This window comes from Pristiophorus japonicus, chromosome 28 (assembly GCF_044704955.1).
Source record: "Pristiophorus japonicus isolate sPriJap1 chromosome 28, sPriJap1.hap1, whole genome shotgun sequence".
Taxonomy (NCBI): Eukaryota; Metazoa; Chordata; class Chondrichthyes; family Pristiophoridae; genus Pristiophorus; species Pristiophorus japonicus.
Window position 1 is genome coordinate 15534228 of NC_092004.1, and position 23508 is coordinate 15557735.

At 45.3% G+C, this 23508-nt stretch overlaps 3 non-coding genes across 3 annotated transcripts; all 3 read left to right on the forward strand.

The window, feature by feature from the left end:
• Positions 1 to 7783: 7783 nt before the first annotated feature.
• Positions 7784 to 7855, forward strand: trnaq-uug (transfer RNA glutamine (anticodon UUG)). The gene has a single exon. It is a non-coding gene; the product is annotated as a tRNA-Gln (tRNA).
• Positions 7856 to 9103: 1248 nt separating this feature from the next.
• On the forward strand, positions 9104 to 9177 carry trnak-uuu (transfer RNA lysine (anticodon UUU)). The gene has a single exon. It is a non-coding gene; the product is annotated as a tRNA-Lys (tRNA).
• A 13023-nt stretch (positions 9178 to 22200) lies between these two features.
• trnae-cuc (transfer RNA glutamic acid (anticodon CUC)) lies at positions 22201 to 22273 on the forward strand. Its single transcript has one exon. It is a non-coding gene; the product is annotated as a tRNA-Glu (tRNA).
• Positions 22274 to 23508: the final 1235 nt, after the last annotated feature.

Below are 23508 nucleotides of genomic sequence, written 5' to 3' on the forward strand. Positions count from 1 at the left end.
AGTGGCTAGGAGGTGCCTCTCAAAGTTGGAGTATCCCTTCTCCACATCCGTGAGTATCCTGGAGGAGCAGACCACTGGTCTCAGCCGGCCGTGCCGCTCTTGGAACAGTACTGCACTCAGGCTGTCCCCACTGGCTGCTACATCGAGGAAAACTCTTTTACCCCCAACAATAGCCCCGAGAGCTGGCACGGTCTGCAGGTCTTTCTTGAGTTGGATAAATGCTGCCTCGCAACCTTCGTCCCATTCCCACTCCACTCCCTTGTGTAGGAGTCGGAGCAGAGGGGCTGCTGTGGCTGCACAATCCTCAATGAAGTCTCTGCTGTACCCGGTTAGCCCGAGAAAGATCTTACTCCTGTCACTGTGTCGGGAGCTGGTAACTTCTGCACTGCTTCCCTTCTAGCTTTGTCAATGGCCCTTTCCCCAGCGCGCACAGCCAGTCCCAGGAATTTTACTTCCTTCAGGCCGATCTGTGCCTTTGTGGGATTCACTTCAAACCCTTCTTCTTTCAGCAGCTCCAGCAGTTCAGCCAGCAGTGGGCCATGCTCCTCCCCCTCATCGGTGAACAGGAGCAGGTCATCCACATACTGTACCAGCTGCTGGGGTCTGCTGAAGCTCTTTAAACAGTTCGCCTACATTGATGGAAAATACTGGGGCTGTTGTGGAAGCCCTGAAGGTATTGCTGTCCTTTAAAGGTAAAAGCAAACTTGTACTGACCTTCTCTTCTTAAAGGTATGGACGAGAACCCGTTGGAAATATCCAGCACCGTGAAGGTGGTCGCGGAGGCTGGGATACGTCCAATGAGGTCATCCAACGGCAGCAACCGTGGGTGCACAGGCGGGGATGTTACGGTTGAGTACTCGATAGTCCACCGTGGCTCTCCAGGTGTTGTCCCGTTTCTTAACCGGCCACAACGGAGAGTTCACATGGGTAGCTATTGGTCTCAATACCCCTGTTTCACTAAAGAACCCAAGGCTGTTTCCATGTCTGCCTCCGCCTCCCTGGGGAAGTTATACTGTTTCTACGGTCGGGTCATAGGGTCACCATCTATGCTAACCTCAACCCCGTTTATCCTCCCACAGTCATGTTTGTGAGTGGCAAAAGCTGCAAGGTTTGACCTCACATACTCGTGGTACTCCATCGGAGTGTTACTGACCTGTGATTCAAGGTCGTAACACTCCTTGGCTTCATGGTACACACCTTCCCTTTTCCCCATTTTTCTGGGATAACCATCACATCACTCTCCTGTCCCATACATACTGACCCCGAAAGACAGTGGTTTCTTAAATCCACGAGGATCCCATGGCCTCGAATGAAGTCAGCCTCCAGGATCCCTCTCCCTTCCTGTTCCCACTTCATCAGGACACAAATCCATTTGGTGTGGAGTGTTCCGAAACGAATAGAGAACGGAACGGAGAAAGAGCCAACCTTCTCGGTGCCTGTGAAACCCACCAAGCTCTAGGGGACCCCGCTAGACAGAGGTGAGGCGGCGGGGTTATTTACATAGACAAGGGTGCTTGATGCACCGGTATCCAGCAGGTCAGTCCCTTTCACCTTTTCCACCTCCATCTGAACGGTCGGTCTCCCCCACGCATCGAACTCGAGGGAACACAGGTGGACAGGCTGTGTCTGTTCTAGTCACTGTTTTGGCTGGGATGGGGCAGATGGGATTTCGGTACCGGTGGCAGTGGCTACCCTCCCAGAGCCATCCAGCATTGTTCGCAGCTCAGTCAGAAATGTATCAAACGGGTGGGGAGGGGCTGGCTTCTCAGTCTCGGTCTTTTGGGCAGGGGCAGGAGAACTCTTCCCTGCGCTACTCTTCCATGGGTCTGGAGAAGGGACTCCCGTCATTACTGCCCATGGCTTCTCGAATATCTTCCTGGACAGCAGCACATGTCCGCTGCCCCCTTTTACTCTCGGCAGAGAGGAACCTGTACAGCTTGCTGTCCAGTGAGAGGAGGTGCATCTTTGCTATCTCGGCATCATCACACGCGTTAATATCCCCTGCCTGTTCCACTTCCATAAAGTGGACCGAGGTGTCCCCCTTTGGGGTGAGCTTTCCCAGGTGACTTATCATAGCCCTAAGCTGTTGGGTCGTGTGGGGAACCACAAACTGACTTTCCAGGGGCCCCAAACCCCCAGCACCGGTGGGCGGGCCAAACGTTTGATGCCGGACCGGGCACATTGGCCCTGGTTCTGGCCCTTCCTGTTCTGGCTCGCCTGCCCCTCCTCCCTGCTGCCAAGCCAAGCTGAAACTCGGTGCCACAGGTGGTGGTGGTCCGCTGTCCCTGTCCGCCCCACAACTCGTTCACCCCTCCTGCTGCCGAACCGCAATAGTCACCGGCACCACAGGTGGTGGTTGAACAGTTTCCTCCTTCTCTTCCAGGTTTACCCGGGCCGTACCCGGGTTTATTAGGAATACCTTGCCTTTTGCCTTGGACAGAGCAAGGGTTAAACTTTTGATTTGTTGCTGGCAGGGACCGTGGTCTCCTGACTCAATAGTGCTGGCTATTTTATAAGCTGCTGTACGTCTCTTAACTTCTCCTCCAACTCTTTTACTTGAAGGGTGAGGCGAGTGTTTTCCTCCCACAGTATCTTTTCATTATTCTTAGCCTCGGTAACCTGACACTGTAAATAGTTCTTGCTGTTTTTGAACCTTTCCATTCGCTGTGTCTTTCCATGTTTTAGTTTACGGAGTTCCCTCCACACCTTTCTTCTGCCATAGCCCTGTCATGTGATGCTTCTGCACATTCACATCGTTCAGCCTGCAGTGACTCGATGTTCTTATCTAGGAGTTGGACCTGTCGCTGCAGGCAGGCCAACCAAATTGCCTTTTCTACTGATTCCTTATGGTCCTTGCTGGGTGTCCAGGGCCGCAGCGTATCCTGGATGCTCAGCGCGCAACAGATCAAGCACCCATTAAATAAGAACATAAGAATTAGGAACAGGAGTAGGCCATCTAGCCCCTCGAGCCTGCTCTGCCATTCAACAAGATCATGGCTGATCTGGCCGTGGACTCAGCTCCACTTATCCGCCCGCTCCCCATAACCCTTAATTCCCTTATTGGTTAAAAATCTAATCTATCTGTGACTTGAATACATTCAATGAGCTAGCCTCAACTGCTTCCTTGCGCAGAGAATTCCATAGATTCACAAGCCTCTGGGAGAAGAAATTCCTTCTCAACTTGCTTTTAAATTGGCTCCCCCATCTTTTGAGGCTGTGCCCCCTAGTTCTAGTCTCCTAGACCAGTGGAAACAATCTCTCTGCCTCTATCTTGTCTATCCCTTTCATGATTTTAAATGTTTCTATAAGATCACCCCTCATCCTTCTGAACTCCAACGAGAAAAGACCCAGTCTACTCAATCTATCATCATAAGGTAACCCCCTCATCTCCGGAATCAGCCTAGTGAATCGTCTCTGTACCCCCTCCAAAGCTAGTATATCCTTCCTGTAGTAAGGTGACCAAAACTGCGCGCAGTACTCCAAGTGCAGCCTCACCAATACCCTATACAGTTGCAGCAGGACCTCCCTGCTTTTGTACTCCATCCCTCTCGCAATGAAGGCCAACATTCCATTCGCCTTCCTGATTACCTGCTGCACCTGCAAACGAACGTTTTGGGATTCATGAACAAGGACCCCCAGGTCCCTCTGCACCACAGCATGTTGTAATTTCTCCCCATTCAAATAATATTCCCTTTTACTGTTTTTTTCCCCAAGGTGGATGACCTCACATTTTCCGACATTGTATTCCATCTGCCAAACCTTAGCCCATTCGCTTAACCTATCTAAATCTCTTTGCAGCCTCTCTGTGTCCTCTACACAACCCGCTTTCTTCCCAGTAATCTTTGTGTCATCTGCAAATTTTGTTCCACTACACTCTGTCCCCTCCTCCAGGTCATCTATGTATATTGTGCACAGTTGTGGTCCCAGCACCGATCCCTGTGGCACATCACTAACCACCGATTTCCAACGCGAAAAGGACCTATTTATCCCGACTCTCTCATTTCTGTTAGCCAGCCAATTCTCTATCCTTGCTAATACATTTCCTCTGACTCCACGTACCTTTATCTTCTGCAGTAACCTTTGTGTGGCACCTTATCGAATGCCTTTTGGAAATCTAAATACACCACATCCATCGGTACACCTCTATCCACCATGCTCATTATATCCTCAAAGAATTCCAGTAAATTAGTTAAACATGATTTCCCCTTCATGAATCCATGCTGCGTCTGCTTGACTGCACTCTTCCTATCTAGATGTCCCGCTATTTCTTCCTTAATGATAGTTTCAAGCATTGATGAGTGACATTCACTTTCTTATACACATCGGCGGAAATCCTTTCTGTCATCTTGGTTCTTTCCTCCAAAACAGCAATTTCTGCATCACATCCTTTACACCAAAGTCCTGCCGTGGTCGCCATTCTCTCGGGGGTGGTGTGTGGGATCAGGTTCACATCAGACCTTCTGAGCGGATTGAATCGCTCGCACTTCCTGCGTTCTAGACTTTAGATTTATTTGGCGATGTGACAAAGAACAAGAGACAACTAGTTTTGGTGCAAAGAACATCAATTTTAACAAGGGTAAGAATGTACAATGTCAAGCTTGTAATTACTAGAATAAAAAAACACTTTACCAAACATTCATGGGGTTACAGAATAATAATACACCTCCCACATCCCAATGCCTAACTCTGACTAGGTCAAACTCTCGGGCAAACAGGGATTATGCTCACCAATCCTCTTATTGTCAGATGGCGGTGGTTCGCAATTTTGGGGTTCACTGGAGTCTGTAAGTTCTGCTTGCCATACCCTGAATGTTGTGAAAGACTTCTTGCTGCATAGTCTTCAGTTGGGTGGTGTCCGCTGATGCGGCAGGGCGCGTATTGGATTTATGGGTAAGTACCCACGTTCTTCTGTCAGAAATTGGTTTTAAAGTTCTTTTGGGTAATGTTTCACCTGTTGGTATCGAGGAACAGATAGTAGAGGGGAAACTTTCGAATCTTTGGTTTCTTCTTGAGGACTGTTTATCTTAGAATTTGTCGGTTGCGGTGTTTTCGATGTTACCACGTTGGCTGTGGTCAGTTGCTGCTGCGATGATGATGTCGGAAGTTACTGGGAACTGCTTTCTCTGCTGTGATGATGTTCTTTCTTCTCCTTCGGTAGCAGGGCAGTGTAGTCCAGGAGTGTCGTCGAGGCTGAAGATGTTGGAGCTCAGAAGACCTGCATAGGAGGCTGTGTAGCAAGCTCTCTGGAAGGCGTATTACAAACTGCTGCAGTGGTCTCTCTTCTTTTTCCCTCGTTCCCCTTCTCCTTCTTTCGTTAAAAAACAGGGCCCCAGTTATACTTTGGGAGCCGTTCTAATCTGCGCGCCAAATGAGCCCCGATTCTTTGATTTTAATTTTGGTGTTCTTGATATCTCTTTGTTCATATTTTGGCGGGCCCATTAATGGTAACCTGTCTCGGATGTGTCGATCTTTTGAATTTGTTTCTTTATCGGGAAAATTAGATTTTTGGTATTTTGAATGTCAGCCTCGGCCTGGATTTTCCATGCGGGCTGGATGGGCCATTGTCATTATGTATACGCTGGATGGGTTTCCTGCTCTGAGTGATGGCTGTCTATCTCTGGGTTGATTGTTGCTATGTTAATGTCTCCCGGGGAGATGGGTTTTCGAGTTTACACAATTCCCCAGACAATTTGTTCAGCTTCAATATCCCAGACAGTTTCAATACCCAAACTGGTTTCTTTGAACGATCCTTTAGTTCTCAGCCCTTTCCACACGGACCCAATCTGCCTTGTAAAATCCCAAATTCGATTAAAACTCGTAGTTTCTTCCAGTTAAGATCCCAAACTTTCTGGTTGATAGTTCTAAATTAAATTTCCTTTCCAATGAGTCCAAACACAGGGGAGGTTGTCCCACGAATTTTTGCCATCCTACTCCTGCACCTATTTTCTATGTTTCTATGTTTCGATGTTTCTATGTTTCAAAAACTTTGGCATGATTGGTTCCATGGTGTAATGGTGAGCATTCTGGACTCAGTAAACTAGTGATCTGAGTTCAAATTGTGGTGGAACCTCAATTCTTGCTGTCCCAACTGCTGAAAATTTGGGACAAACAAATGAAAGACACCTGGTGCTGGTGGGCAGTTTTGTTGCCTTTGTCAGTGTTGCTTGTTCTAGTTGTGAAATCATGTGTTCAATCATCAGTTACCTGTTACAAATCAGCGGAGGAGAAACCAGTTTTTTATCTAATGCTGCCTTTACCTGCACGATGTGTGCTGAGATTATCTGTGCAATATGCATTCAGCAGGATGAATAAAAGCAAAACTTTTGAAATGCAGGCACTGCATGTTTTGTACTCGACAAAATTTGCATTTTCTTTTCATGCCAAGCATTTTACATTAATGCATTGCAATGCCAATGCACTTTTTACCTGGCAAGACTGAAGTACAAGCTGTGATGAACAGTGTGAAACAGAAACAGCTACTTGAGAACCCATAGCCTCGATGGCACCTGTGTGAATTGCTCTGCATCGATAATTAGCAGAGCGTAAAGAGAGGAAACGGACGGTGTGGATGAGAAAAGGCCGAGCCAAATTGTAATGTTGCAGATGGTTTTGTTGTTTTTGAGAAATGTTTCAAAGATTTTGTCATGGTTGTTGCCATGGTGTGATGGTGAGCACTCTGGACTCTAAATTTAATGATCTGAGTTCAAATCTCAGTCGAACCTGAATGCTTGTTGTCCCAGCTGCTGAAAATTTGGGACAAACAAGTGAAAGACACCTGGTGCTGGTGGGCAGTTTTGTTGCCTTTGTCATTGATGCTTGATCTACAAGTCTAGTTGTCAAATCGTGTGTTCAACCGTCAGTTATCTGCTACAAATCAGCGGAGGACAAATCACTTTGTTGTCTAATGCTGCCTTTGTCTGCACAATGTGTGCTGAGATTACCTGTGCAATATGCATTCCGCAGGATCAATAAAAGCAATGCTGTTTGAAATGCAGGCACTGCATAGAAACAAAGAAACACAGAATATACTTGCAGGGGTAGGCCATTCGACCCTTCGAGCCTGCACCATCACTCAATAAGATCATGGCTGATCATTCACCTCAGTACCCATTTCCTGCTTTGTCCCCATACCCATTGATCCCTTTAGCCGTAAGGGCCACATCTAACTCCCTCTTGAATATATCCAACGAACTGTCATCAAAAAATCTCTGCAGTAGTGAATTGCACAGGTTAACAACTCTCTGAGTGAAGAAGGTTCTCCTCATCTTGGTCCTAAATGGCTTAAAATGTGTTCCATGGTTCTGGACTTCCCCAACATTGGGAACATTCTTCCTGCATCTAACCTGTCCAGTCCCATCAGAATTTTATATGTTTCTATGAGATCCCATCTCATCTTTCTAAACGCCAGTGAATAAAGGCACAGTCGATCCAGTCTCTCCTCATATGTCGGTCCTGCCATCCCGGGAATCAGTCTGTTGAATCTTCGCACTCGACAAAACGTTTTCTTTTCATGCCAAGCATTTTACATTAATGCATTGCAATGCAAACGCACTTTTGACCTGGCAAGACTGAAGTACAAGCTGTGATGAACAGTGTGAAACAGAAACAGCTACATGAGAAACCATAGCCTCGACGGCATCTGTATGAATTGCTCTGCATCGATAATTAGCAGAGCGTAAAGAGGGGAAACTGATGCGAGACATGAGAAAAGGCCGAGCCAAAGTGTAATGGTGGCGATGATTTTGTTGTTTTTGAGAATTTTTTCAAAGATTTTGGTGTGGTTGGTTCCATGGTGTAATGGTGAGCACTCTGGACTTTGAATCCAGCAATCTGAGTTCAAATCTCAGTGGGACCTCAATTCTTGTTGTCCCAGCTGCTGAAAATTTGGGACAAACACTTAAAAGATACCTGGTGCTGGTGGGCAATTTTATTGCCTTTATTATTGATGCTTGATCGACAAGTCTCGTTGTCAAATCCTGTGCTCTGTGGGAGCACAGTCCCGCATTGCTGAGCTCTTTGCTTCAGCACGCAGCCTGAAGTTTGGATTAAAAAACAGGAAGATTGAAGTTTGGATGGAAAAGAGACTGTTCGACAATGTGGTGCCTTCAGCCAGTGAGATCAGCAACTGGTCATTGTCTGGATGTTATATATTTCAGTACCTTGTTACGGTGGGAATAATGGAAATTCAGGACTAAACGATTTGACGATGTCTGTATGTTCTGTATTTGAGTTTAAACTTGTTACTATATAATGAGATCTATAGGTTAAACACGCAATATTAAGTCTGTCTGTTAAACGATTCAGAAAGCAGTTCGTCTGGATTGTCTAAATGCAAAGAATAAGAGTTCAAAGGCTTTTTCAGTATAAAGATGACTGCAGTATGGACTGCAGAGACACAGACATCAGAGACACTAGACATTTGCAAGGTGTGTGTCTCAAGCAGCCACGGAAATCGAAGCAAGCTGCCTTTGTGAAGTGTTCTCAGTAACTTTCATATTTGGTTTGCTGAGTATGAATGTTTAACTAAAAGATCCGATCCTGCCTTTACTACAACGGAGTGTGTGCGGGTAATTCGACGTTAAAAGCAACGAAGTGAAAAGAGCAAGACAGCCGTTTACAACATGTTGGTGACCCCGACGTGATTTTCAAAAGTTCGTTAGCTCATTCGAAGCCCCCGACATGAAGCAGAAAGTTGGTTGAGTTGTTGGAAGAAGTGTTTCCCACACATCAGTTCGAGGGGTGAGCATTCTCTTAATTGTCGTGATTAAAGGGATCTTCAGTTAGTAATGGGAGGCTCAGGGGATATTCCAGTTGAAGTCTGGTCATTTCTTAATGAGTGGATTGAGTTGAAAGGGGGAACTTATGGGATAAGACTGGAAACAATGACAGGATGATGGAGAGAGACACGGCAGTCCTTAGTGGAGAGTGTCCAGTTAAAAAAGATTAAAGTGTTTGGCTTCCACACATCCACAATGAATGTCCCACCCTTTACTTGGGAAAAGTACAACTGAGAGTGGACAAGTTCCATCCCGGTCAGAGCAATCTGAAGCTTTAACTGACTGACACCCTGGTTTGAGATGTCTTGCAGTGTGCAATTGCGTCAGTCTCTGTGGCGCAATGGGTTAGCGCGTTTGGCTTTTAACCGAAAGGTTGGTGGTTTGCGCCCACCCAGGGACGAAGCATTTAACTGTTTTTCCCCGTGGATTCGGTGCTGCACGATTCCAGGTTGTCATTGTGCGTTTTGGCTGCGCGAATATATTCCACAAACATTGCCAGCTGTGCTGTTATCCAGTGAGTTCCCACTCCAATACTTTTATGAGCATTCAGTTTGAGTGTATACAGACTCGCTGAGAGTCGGCACGGGCTCGACGGGCCGAATGGCCTTCCGTGCTGTATTCATTCCATGATTCTATAAGTTTGTGGCACATTTCATAGTGTGGGTGGAAGCAGAACATTTCAAAGGGACATGGATTGAGTCGGCAAAACTAGAGGCATTTGATTCAGGAGATTCGGGGGGCACGGAAATTCGGAAGTTTAATGACTTTGAAAGGAACATTTTTGTTTTGTGCAGTTACGGTCAGAGAAATGTTTGTGAAAGGATTTTTTTGAACAGAGGAATGCAGCATTTAATCTTCTGCCTTAACACTTCTTCCTGGGTGTCGGGGTCACATTTCTTTTCGAGGTTATTCTTCTCAAAAAGGAGTTAGATGTAGTCCTTCAGACTAGGGGGATCAAGGGCTATGGTGAGAAAGCAGGAATGGGGTATTGAAGTTGCATGTTCAGCCATGAACTCATTGAATGGCGGTGCAGGCTCAAAGGGCCGAATGGCCGACCTCTGCACCTATTTTCTATGTTTTCTATGTTTCTTGAAATTATATTTCCTTTGGTGTTTCACAATAACCAGACCTTTGCTCTAAAGTCTTTCTCACTATTTCCCCAGTCTCCTGTTGATGTTACCAGAAATGAACATTTTGAACCAGACACCGAAAACACACTGTGCAAAATGGGACATGCTTTAACAGTTAACGTGGGGCTCGAACCCCCAAATTCGAGATTAAGATTCTCATGCTCCACCGATTGATCTCACGGGGCTTCCACCAAATAGACGTTTTTGTCATTGATTGCAGCCAGGTGCCTGTTGGCTCCGCCCCAGTTGTTTAAACTTGCTGTCAAATAACTGCCAGGATCTTCTTGAATGGTGGACCAGGCTCGAGGGGCCGAATGGCCCACTCCGGCCCCTAATCCTTACATGTTTATGACCTTATGACCTTTCACAGGAGAACAAACTCGCCCCTGAGCATGCATGAGGAGAAAGCTCCAGAAAATATTCCCACCCGGTGAGCTTTCGCGTGTGAGACGAACGTGTTAACCGCTACACTGCGGAAACATCTCCACTTTCAGCACCAGGTCAGGCGGAAATGTTAAGCGAGCAGGTGAACTGCTGAATCCCACTTTGAAGGAGTTGATCGTGGTGTCAAACAATGAGTTTCACTTAATGATTAAAAATAAGAAATGTCAGATTTAAACACAGACCTCGAGAGAAGACTGCAACCTGAACACAGCACCTGAGACCGCTCGGCCATCCTGACTATTTAATGCTGTATGTGGCCATCTGCAGGTTGATTTTGAACTTTTGTATCCTGTCACATGAAATAAATGAGGGCAGCAGGCGTATCTCTGTCTGACACCGGGGAAACAGTGAGACAAACCTTGGAGCAAGGGTCTGGTTATTGACAGACAGCAAAGAATATATTAATTCTGGAAGAACAATATCTAAAAGTACAGTAACCCTGATGTGATTTAAACACGCTACCTTCGGAACTGAAATCAGTCACGCTACCATTGCGCCACGAGGTCTACATCATAAGACTCAGATGTTCGTCTATATGAAGGTGTCACAATACAAGGAGCTTTAAAATCTCCGCCCATTCCCACCTGGTGTCAGAAGCAGCTCTCACCTCCCAGTCACTGTATGTTTTTTTCTTAAACTTTTGTGTTGTTTTCACGGGAAAGCATCATTAATTAACCCCTCACCTTCTTTTGCTCAATGAAAGAAATGCTAACTGACGGACAGTCGATACTTCAATCATTTGTCCTGTGCGTTGGGGAGCGGGCAGGGAAGTGGACCTGAGTCCATGATCACATCGACCATGATCGTATTAAATGGTGGAGCAGGCTCGAGGGGCGTATGGCCGACTCCTGCTCCTATTTCTTATGTTCTTATGTTCTTCTGCATGTTAACCCATTTTACACACTGTATTTTAGGATCTGGTTCAAAATCTTCATTGCCTATGACATCAGGAATCTGGGGCAACTTTTGTCAAATTTAACAGCACCAGTTATTCCGACCATGCACAGAAAATAGAATCAGTAGTGAAGATAAAATCCTACGATGCTCATTTTCAGATTCAATGCAGTAGTATTTCAAATAAATTTTAAGAATTTTACAGTGAAAAGATTTGGAAGTGTTATTGCATTTGTGTCTTTAATTAAACTTTGTGGCGTCTGACTCCCGTTCATGCCTCTGCTGAATAAGAAAGGAGAGTTTGACGTTGACCAGACTGCACTGCCCCTGATATTTGTGAGCTCATCCTTTATATTCAGTGGTTTCTCGCCCTTTGATGGGCTGCAGTGTAGCGGATATCACGTTGGCCTCACCCGCGAAATGTCCCCGGTGAATCCGTTTTCTCTCACTGAAAGTTATCTATTTATTGAAGTGAAATAAAGAGCACTTAAGGAATAAGGGATCACTTTTGCCAGGAGAATAAATAGCAACTGAAAACAGCAAATGCTGGAAATCTCAGCAGGTCAGGCAGCATTTGCCAGGAAATGAAACTCGCCTCTGATTGTTCCTCTATAGCAAGTTTAAATATAATGCTCCTTCCCGGGATCGAACCTCATACCTTTCATGTGTAATGCAAACGTGATAAGCACACGTGATAACCACGACACTGCAGAAACCTCTGGCACAGCTGGCACAACAGAGGGGAGCTGACCAGTGAGCTCCCTCTGTGCTGATCAGGAATGTGTTGGCTCACCTGAAACAACTTCTGTCCCACACTGAAAGTTCTCAATCCTTCTTCTCCGCTGCCCTTTGCAGAAATGTCACGGATCACCCAGCCACCGTGTTCACTTCCACATCCTCACAGTGGGGCCACAGAGGCTCCTACCGTCTCCCCGCGATCAGCGAACTCGCCCAGTTTACAAAATTAAACCCGGAACACGTGCTCGGCAAAGGGCAGGAGAAGCCAGATCGTCTGTAAGATCGGTCGATGACAGAAAGTATTGGTATTCATGGTGATTACAGCAATTATTAATCGTCTCACAGAACTCAATTATTTTTACGCAATGAATTGATCGACAATTGAAACCAGGTTAGTGCACCGGATCTTAACCCCTCGACCACTAGGGAACAGTTATGATACATGTCGATATATTTATATATATTTATATATGAACCGGAATATCAGTGGCTAGCTGCCTAGACCTCATGGTGCAACGGTAGTGCGTCTAACTTTGAGTGAGAGAAATTGTTCCACAGTGACACCCATTTCATCTTTTGTTCCCTTTTAAACACTAGAAACTGAGACAGGGGGAATAAATAGAGAAATAAAAGCACAGGGATATAGACAAGAGGAAGAGAGAAGGGGAAAGATACTGCCCCCACCCAGAACTAATGCAGAAACCCCTCTGCTGCGCTCGGGGTGGCCACCCACAGCCTGGATACACTAACGGGAGAACACCAGCGGCAGGTCGGGGCCATAAAAGGAACGGCGAGCGGCCCTGGGAGCAGCTTGGAGGTCCCGGAGACTACTCCAGGGAGTAGCGCGAGCTGGTGCAGGAGGGCGGCGGCAGCGAAGAGTGACGTCATCAAGGTCCAGGTCGGTGATTGGAGCGTGGGCAGGTGCAGCAGGAGCGGCGAGATCGGGGCGAAGGAGCGGCGAGAGACTGTGGAGGGATGTGATCAGGGCCCGGGGAGGTATGAGTTCGGGGCCAGTGGCCCAGGGGCAGCACGGGCCAGCCCACACTGCGATATGTGTGTGCACTGAGTCCGTGCAGCAGAACTGGTCTCCAGTCGACCTGCTTAACCCTTGCCACTGGACCAAGACCAAGCTCTGTCAAGCCCATTTGATGGCTGGGGTGCAACGGCCATCACAACTAAAAAAAATCCACGCACAGGCATCTTCCACCGTTTGGCATGTAGTTCGGGTCCTTCATTAAAACACCTGTGAACTCGGCGTGGAAGCAAGTCATCCTCGTTTCGAGGGACCGCCTATGATGATGATGATGATGGATACATTAACGTCCCAACAGCTCATTGACTGCAGGAGTGGGACCGTGCGGCGCTTCAGAAAACATGTCGAAAAGGCAAAGTCACTGATTCCGTCTCATTTGCTCCTCCGATCAAAAATAACAACACACACTAAAAATGCTTCAATGATGGTTACACTTTATCTCCGTGCAGCCTCTACAGTCTAAAGACACCACAACGGTAGTGTGAATACATTCTTCCCATCAAAGTTCTATTTGTGCTACTTTGTTGTGGCAACTCTTGATTGCAGTCACCAAGATATCCCTTGAGATAGAGGGTAAAAATCATTCTTTTCCTTTGGCAATGCTTTTAAGAATCTGAGAAGATTTGACTGGAGGTTTATTAACAGATAGCACTTCGTAAGGCCTTTATCTCCATATTTGCTAAGCAGTTGGCTCGTTGGTCTAGTTGTATGATTCTCACTTTGGGGTTGTTACTTGAAATTTGCGAGAGATCCCGGGCGAGCCCTTTTTTTGCCGTGAATTTTGAATTTGCATCGAACTTTTGCAAAGAAGCACTTGCATTTCTGCAGCGTCTGTCAGGAACTCATAACGCCCCAAAGCGCTTTACAGCCGTTGAGTTACCTTTGAAATGTTGTCACTTGAGTAAAGATGTGCCCAAATCACCCCACACGCATCTCAACTCTTTGTGAAGGAGTTCATAGAATCATAGAAGTTTACAGCACGGAAGGAGGCCAATTCAGCCCATCGTGTCCATGCCGGCTAACAAGAGGCTATCCAGCCGAATCCCACTTTCCAGATCTAGGTCCATAACCCTTCAGGTTACAACACTTCAGGTCACATCCAAGCACTTGTTAAATGTGGTGAGTGTTTCTGCCTCTACCACCCTTTCAGGCAGTGAGTTCCAGACCCCCACAACCCTCTGCGTGCAGAAATAAATAGGTGCAGGCGAAGGCCATTCGGCCCTTCGAGCCGCACCACCACGGAGAATGAAACAGTTAATTCAGAGACCATGGTCCAGAACTTAAAGAAGGGTAACTTTGAAGGTGTGATGCATGAATTGGCTAGGATAGATTGGCGAATGATACTTAAGGGGTTGACAGTGGAAGGGCAATGGCAGACATTTACAGACCACATGGATGAACTGCAACAATTGTACATCCCTGTCTGGTGTAAAAATAAAAAAGGGAAGGTTGCTCAACCGTTGCTATCAACGGAAATCAGGGATAGTATTAAAGCCAAGGAAGTGGCATACAAATTGGCCAGAAATAGCAGCTACCCGGGCACTGGGTTTGATTAGGGCAGGGAAAATAGAGTACGAGAGGAAGCTTGCAGGGAACATTAAAATGGACTGCAAAAGCTTCGATAGATATGTAAAGAAAAAAAGGTTAGTAAAGACAAACGTAGGTCCCCTGCAGTCAGAATCAGGGGAAGTCATAACTGGGAACAAAGAAATGGCAGACCAATTGAACAAGTACTTTGGTTCGGTATTCACTAAGGAGGACACAAACAATCTTCCGGATATAAAAGGTGTCAGAGGTTCTAGTAAGAAGGAGGAACTGAGGGAAATCCTTATTAGTCGGGAAATTGTGTTGGGGAAACTGATGGGATTGAAGGCCGATATATTCCCAGGCCTGATGGTCTGCATCCCAGAGCACTTAAGGAGGTGGCCTTGGAAATAGCGGATGCATTGACAGTCATTTTCCAACACCCCATAGATTCTGGATCAGTTCCGATGGAGTGGAGGATAGCCAATGTAACCCCACTTTTTAAAAAAAAGGGAGAGAGAAAGCAGGGAATTATAGACCGGTCAGCCTGACATCAGTAGTGGTGAAATTGATGGAATCAATTATTAAGGATGTCATAGCAGCGCATTTGGAAAGAGGTGACATGATAGGTCCAAGTCAGCATGGATTTGTGAAAGGGAAATCAAGCTTGACAAATCTTCTGGAATTTTTTGAGGATGTTTCCAGTAGAGTGGACAAGGGAGAACCAGTTGATGTGGTGTATTTGGACTTTCAGAAGGCTTTCGACAAGGTCCCACACAAGAGATTAGTGTGCAAAGTTAATGCAAATGGGATTGGGGGTAGTGTGCTGGCGTGGATTGAAAATTAGTTGGCAGACAGGGAGCAAAGAGTAGGAGTAAATGGGTACTTTTCAGAATGGCAGGCAGTGACTAGTGTGGTACCGCAAGGGCCCTAGCTGTATACATTGTACATTAATGATTTAGACGAGGGGACTAAATGTAGTGTCTCCAAATTTGCAGATGACACTAAGTTGGGTGGCAGTGTGAGCTGCGAAGAATATGTTATGAGGGTGCAGAGTGACTTGGATAGGTTAGGTGAGTGGGCAAATGCATGGCAGATGAAGTATAATGTGGATAAAGGTGAGGTTGTCCACTTCGGTTGAAAAACAGAGAGACAGACTATTATCTGAATGGTGACAGATTAGGAAAAGGGGAGGTGCAACGAGACCTGGCTGCCATGGTACATCAGTCATTGAAGGTTGGCATGCAGGTACAGCAGGCGGTTAAGAAAGCAAATGGCATGTTGGCCATCATAGCGAGGGGATTTGAGTATAGGGGCAGGGAGGTGTTACTACAGTTGTACAGGGCCTTGGTGAGGCCACACCTGGAGTATTGAGGAAGGATGTTCTTGCTATTGAGGAAGTGCAGCGAAGGTTCACCAGACTGATTCCCAGGATGGCGGGATTGACATATCAAGAAAGACTGGATTCACTGGAGGTCAGACAAATGAGAGGGGATCTCATAGAAACGTTTAAAATTCTGGCGGGTTTCGACAGGTTAGATGCAGGAAGAATGTTCCCAATGTTGGGGCAGTCCAGAACCAGGGCTCACAGTCTTAGGATAAGGGGTAAGCCATTTAGGACCGTGATGAGGAGAAACTTCTTCACCCAGAGAGTGGTGAACCTGTGGAATTCTTTACCACAGGAAGTTGATGAGGCCAATTCACTAAATATATTGAAAAAGGAGTTAGACGTAGCCCTTACTACTCGGGGGATCAAGGGGTATGGCGAGAAAGCAGGAATGGGGTACTGAAGTTGCATGTTCAACCATAAACTCATTGAATGGTGGTGCAGGCTAGAAGGGCCGAATGACCTACTCCTGCACCTATTTTCTATGTTTCTACATTCCAATAAGATCATGGCTGATCATTCACCTCAGTACCCCTTTCCTACTTTCTCTTCATACCCCTTGAGCCCTTTTGCCATAAAAGCCACAGCTAATTCCCTCTGGAATATATCAAATGAACTGGCATCAACAACTCTCTGCGGCAGAGAATTCCACAGGTTAACAACTCTCTGAGTGAAGAAGTTTCTCCTCATCTCGGTCCTAAATGGCTTACCCCTTATCCCTTCGACACTGACCCCAGGTTCTGGACTTCCCCAACATCGGGCACATTCTTCCTGATTCTAACCTGTCCAGTCCCGTCAGAATTTTATAAGTTTCTTTGAGATCCCCTCTCATTCTTCTGAACTCCAGTGAATACAGGCCCAATCAATCCAGTCTCTCCTCATATGTCAGTCCTGCCATCCAGGGAATCAGTCTAGTGAACCTTCTCTGCACTCTCTCAGTAGCAAGAACATCCTTCCTCAGATTAGGAGACCAAAACTGAACACAATATTCCAGGTGAGGCCTCACCAAGGCCCTGTACAACTGCAGTAAGACCTTCCTGCTCCAATACTCAAATCCCCCAGCTATGAAGGCCAACATGCCATTTGCCTTCTTCACCGCCTGCTGTACCTGCATGCCAACTTTCAATGACTGATGTACCATGACACCCAGGTCTCGTTGCACCTCCCCTTTTCCTAATCTGCCGCCATTCAGATAATAATCTGCCTTCACGTTTTTGCCACCAAAGTGGATAACATCACATTTATCCACATTATAGTGCATCTGCCATGTATTTGCCCACTCACCAAACCTTTCCAAATCACTCTTCAGCCTCTTAGCATCCTCCTCACAGCTCACACCGTCACGCAGCTTAGAGTCACCTGCAAAATTGGAGATATAACACTCAATTTGTTCATCGAAATCATTGAAGTATATTGTAAATAGCTGAGGTCCCAGCACTGAGCCCTGCAGCACCCCACTGGTCACTTCCTGTCATTCTGAGAAGGACCCATTTATCCCAACTCTCTGCTACCTGTCTGCCAACCAGTTCTCTATCCATGTCAATACATTACCCCTAATACCATGTGCATTAAATTTGCACACTAATCTCTTGTGTGGGACCTTGTCAAAGGCCTTTTGAAAGTCCAAATACATTACATCCACTGGTTTTCCCTTGTCCACTCTCCTTGTTCCATCCTCAAAAAATTCTAGATGATTTGCCAAGCATGATTTCCCTTTCCTAAATCTTTGCTCACTTGGACCGATTTTGTCACTGCTTTCCAAATGCTATGCTGTTTCATCCATAATAATTGATTCCAGCATTTTCCCCACTACTGATGTCCGGCTAACCGATCGATAATTACCCGTTTTCTCTCTTCCTTCTTTTTAAAAAAGTGGTGTTATATTAGCTACCCTCCAGTCCATAGGAACTGATCCAGAGTCGATCGACTGTTAGAAATGATCACCAATGCATCCACTATTTCGAGGGTTACTTCCTTAACTACTCTGGGATGCAGACTATCTGGCCCTGGGATTTATCAGCCTTCAATCCCAACAATTTCCAGAACACAATTTCCTGACTAATCAAGATTTCCTTCAGTTCCTCCTTCTCGCTGGCCCCTCGGTCCCTGAGAACATTAGGAAGGTTATTTGTGTCTTCCTTCGTGAAATCAGAACCAAAGTATCTGTTTAACTGCTCCGCCATTTCTTTTTTCTCCATTATAAATTCACCTGATTCTGACTGCAAGTGACCGACGTTTGTCTTCACTAATCTTTTTCTCTTCACATATCTATGGAAGCTTTCGCAGTCAGTTTTTATGTTCCCAGCATACTTCCTCTCATACTCTATTTTCCCACTCCTTATTAAACCCTTTGTCCTCCTCTCCTGAATTCTAAATTTCTTCCAGTCCTCAGGTTTGCTGCTTTTTCTGGCAAATTTATATGCCTCTTCCTTGCATTTAACACGATCCCTAATTTCCCTTATTAGCCACGGTTGAGCCACCTTCCCCATTTTATTTTTTCTCTAGACAGGGATGTACAATTGTTGAAATTCATCCATGTGATCTTTAAATGTTTGCCATTGCCTATCCAGCGTCAACCTTTTAAGTCTCATTTGCCAGTCTATTCTAGCCAATTCACATCTCATGCAGTCGAAGTTACCTTTCCTTAAATTCAGGTCCCTGGTCTCTGAATTAAATGTTTCAATCTCCATCTTAATAAAGAATTCAACCATATTATGGTCACTCTTCTCCAAGGGGCCTCGCACAACAAGATTGCTAATTAGTCCTTTTTCATTACACATCACCGAGTCTAGGATAGCCAGCCCTCAAGTTGGTTCCTCGACATATTGATCTAGAAAACCATCCCTAATACACTCCAGGAAATCCTCCTCCACCGTATTTCTACCAGTTTGGTTACCCCAATCTATATGTAGATTAAAGTCGCCCATGATAACTGCTGTATCTTTATTGCACGCATCTATAATTTCTAGTTTGATACTGTCCCCAAACTCACTACTACTGTTTGGTGGTCTGTGCACAACTCCCACTCGTGTTTTCTGCCCTTTGGTATTCCGCAGCTCTATCCATACAGAGTCCACACCATCCAAGCTAATGTCCTTCCTTAATATTGCGTTAATTTCCTCTTTAACCAGCATCGTTCCCCGACCTCTTTTTCCTTTCTGTCTATCCTTCTTGAATGTTGAATACCTCAGGATATTGAGTTCCCAGCCTTGGTCACCCTGGAGCTATGTCTCTGGAATCCCAATTATAACATATTCGTGAATTGCTGCCTCTGATTGAATTCATCCACCTTATTACGAATAATCCTCGTATTGAGGCACAGAGACTTCAGGCTTGTCTTTTTAATACACTTTGTCCCTTTAGAATTTTGCTGTAATGTGGCCCTTTTTCATTTTTGCCTTGTGTTTCTCTGCCCTCCACTTTTACTTTTCTTCTTTCTATCTTTTGCTTCTGCCCCCATTTTACTTCTTTCTATCTCCCTGCATAGGTTCCCATCCCCCTGCCATATTAGTTTAACCCCTCCCCAACAGCACGAGCAAACATTCCCCTAGACATTGGTTCCGGTCCTGACCAGTTGCAGACCGCCCGATTTGTACTTGTCCTATCTCCCCCAGAACCGGTTCCAATGTCCCAGGAATTTGAATCCCACCCTCCTGCACTACTCATCAAACCATATATTCATCTGAGCTATCCTGCATTTCCTATTCTGACTAGCTCGTGGCACTGGTAGCAATTCTGAGATTACTACCTTTTAATTTAATTCCTAGCTCCCTAAACTCAGCTTGTAGGACCTCATCCCATTTTTCCCTATATCATTGGTGCCTATATACACCACGGCAGCTGGCTATTCACCCACCCCCTTCAGAATGCGCTGCAGCCACTCCGAGACATTCTTGACCTTTGCACCAGGGAGGCAACATACCATTCTGGAGTCTCGATTGCAGCCGCAGAAACATCTATCTGTTTCCCTTACAATAGAATCCCCTATAACTATAGCTCTCCCACTCTTTTTCCTGCCCTCCTGTGCAGCAGAGCCACCCATGGTGCCATGGACTTGGCTGCTGCTGCCTTCCCCTAATGAGTCATCTCCTCCAACAGTACCCAAGGTGGTGTATCTGTTTTGCAGGGAGATGACCGGAGGGGACTCCTGCACTGTCTTCCTTCCACTGCTCTTCCTGATGTTTACCCATTCCCTCTCTGCCTGAGTAACCGTTACCTACGGTGTGTTCAATTCACGACATCCTCAGCATTGCGGATGAATCCGTGCGCAGCTCCAGTGCCGCAATGAGGCCTGTCAGGAGCTGCAGATGGATACACTTGCTGCACATGTAGTCAGCAGGGACACTGGAAGCGTCCCTGACTTCCCACACAGCACAGGAGGAGCATGACATGTGTCTGAGCTCTCCTGCTATGACTTAACCATTAGATTTACTTAATTTGGCAACAATTCCAAAGTTTCTTTGCTGCTAAGAACAAGAAGAAATCAAAGAAACATAAAACTACTCACCACTCAACCAGCAAATCACTTACCCTCTTGGCTGTGACGTCACCCTTTGATTACTTTTGACTTCTTTCTTATTTTTGACCCTGCACCAGCTGTAGCTCGCTGCTCGCTGCTCCTCCAGCCGCTGCTCCTCCGACTGCCGCCGATCCCCGGACTCCCACCGGGCCTTTATAGGCCGCTGCTCACACCTCCTCCGGTCACTGCTCCTCCGACTTTTGGAAAAAAATAATTCAGTCAGGCAGAGTCTGCATAGATTTATGAAAGGGAAGTCATGTTTGACAAATTTGCTGGAATTCTTTGAGGGTGTAATGAACAGGGTGGATAAAGGGGAACCAGTGGATGTGGTGTACTTGGACTTCCAGAAGGCATTTTGACAAGGTACCACATAAAAGATTACTGCACAAGATAAAAGTTCACGGGGTTGGGGGCAATATATTAGCATGGAGAGAGGATTGGCTAACGAACAGAAAACAGAGAGTCGGAATAAATGGTTCATTCTCTGGTTGGCAATCAGTAACTAGTGGGGTGCTGCAGGGATCAGTGCTGGGACCCCAACTGTTTACAATCTATATTAACGGCTTGGATGAAGGGACTGAGTGTAATGTAGCCAAGTTTGCTGATGATACAAAGATGGGAGGAAAAGCAATGTGTGAGGAGGACACAAAAAATCTGCAAAAAGACATAGCCCAGGTTAAGTGAGTGGGGAAAAATTTGGCAGATGGTGTATAATGTTGGAAAGTGCAAGGTTATGAATTTTGGCAGAAAAAAATCAAAGAACAAGTTATTAGTTAAAAGGAGAAAAATTGCACAGTGCTGCATTACAGCGGGACCTGGGAGTCCTTGTGCATGAAACACAAAAGATTAGTATGCAGGTACAGCAAGTGATCAGGAAGGCCAATGGAATCTTGGCCTTTATTGCAAAGGGGATGGAATATAAAACAAAGAAGTCTTGCTGCAGTTATACAGGGTATTGGTGAGGCCAGACCTGGAACACTGCGTGCAGTTTTGGTTTCCATATTTAAGAAAGGATATAGATGCTTTGGAGGCAGTTCAGAGAAGGTTCACTAGGTTGATTCCGGAGATGAGGGGGCTAACTTATGAGAAAAGGTTGAGTAGGTTGTGCCTCTACTCATTGGAATTCAGAAGATTGAGAGGTGATCTTCTGGAAACGTGTAAGATTATGAGGGGGCTTGACAAGGTGGATGCAGAGAGGATGTTTCTGCATACTAACCTTTTATGTTACATGTACAAGGACCCCCAGGTCCCTCTGCACCGCAGCATTTCGTAATCTCTCCCCATTTAAATAATTATTTGCTTTTTTATTATTGCTACCACAGTAGATAACCTCATATTTCCCACCTTTTACTCCATCTGACAAATTTCTGCCCACCCACTGAGCCTATCAATATTGCTTTGCAGATAGTTTGCGTCCTCCTCACAACTTGCTTTCCCAGCTATCTTTGTATCATCAGCAAACTTGGCAACATTACAAACATGCAGAGCACAGAACAAATTATTGACATATTGACTCTCCCTCAGTTAGTATTTCATTCATTGTGCAAAAGAAAATTATCGAATCATTAATTATGTTATCCCATGAAAGCAAAATAAAAGTTTAACGAAAATAATTGGCACATTTGAAAGGAACATTTTTGTTTTGTGCCGTTTCGTTCAGAGAAATGTTTGTGAAAGAATTTTTTTCAGAAAAAGGGATTCAGCATTTCAGCTTGTCGCTGAACACTTCTCTCTGGGCACTGCACTAGGCAGCAGTTTCCGTAGTGTAGCGGTTATCACGTTCGCCTCTCACGTGAAAGGTCCCCGGTTCAAGCCTGGGCGGAAACATTATTTTTGAAACAAAAACTGGTTTTAAATGTTCATTGCTCATGTGACTATGGCCTCCTTCTGTGCTGTAAACTTCTCTGATTCAATGAAGAACATTTAAAACCAGTATCCTAAAATACAGAGTGTGTAAAATCAGAGAGGGAATAAAACTTCCTCAATGATTAAAGTTTCACAAATTATTAAAATGAAGTTGTTGAAGTTTCGACTGACCCTCAGTGATCATGTTAGTATTTCTTTCATTCTGCTCAACAATGCTATCGGTTAATACCAGCAGATCTAAGCCGCATTTCAAACCCGGAAACAACTCATTCATTATTCACCCTTCCCAGTTCCAGTGCACAGAGGGTTATTTATACTTCATCCCAGAAACTCAAGTCCAACTTCTGACATTCCTTATTTCTAATTACTAACTCATTTATTTTGATACCACTCTGAAGTGCTTTGGGTCATCTATGTAATTTAGTTAAATTACTTCACTTTAATTAAAAACGGTGGTCGCAAAATGATTTTCCTAACTGGGAATCGAACCAGGGAAGCTGAAGGGATCGAAATGGTTTTGTGAAGCATTTGAAGATGCTCTCTGAAAATCTCACACTGCTAATTTAAAAACACGGTTACGATTTGTTTCAGTGTGAAAGAAGGGGATTGCAATGACAACAAAAACACCAGGCAGTGACTGCATTAAGACCAATTCAAACTTTTCACAAAGTTGGTATCACAAAGTAACAGCTGAGCTAAAGTTGGCACTGACCAATGGGTAAAAACATCTCATTATAACCGATAAGCTCACAAATATCAGGAGGAGTGCAGTCTGGTCAATGTCAAACCCCTCCTTCCTTATTCAACAGAGACATGAATGGCAGACAGACGCCACAAAGTTTAATTAAAGACCGAAGTACAAGTCACATTTAATTTCCAAATCCTTTCACCATAAAATTCCTTCACTTTATTTCAAATCTTACTGCGTTGATTCTGAAAATGAGCACCATGTGATCTTACCTTCAATACTGATTCTATTATCGGGGCACGGTAGGAATTACCGCTCCACTTTTGAGCCCAATTTGACAAAAGTTGCCCCAGATTCCTGGTGTCGTCAGCAATGAATATTTTGAACCAGACTCCTAAAATAGTGTTTTTTTACATGAGTTCACAGGATCTGGGTGTCACTGGCAAGGCCATAATTTATTGCCCAACCTTAATTGCCCTTGAGAAGCTGGTGGTTGTTGTGTATCTGT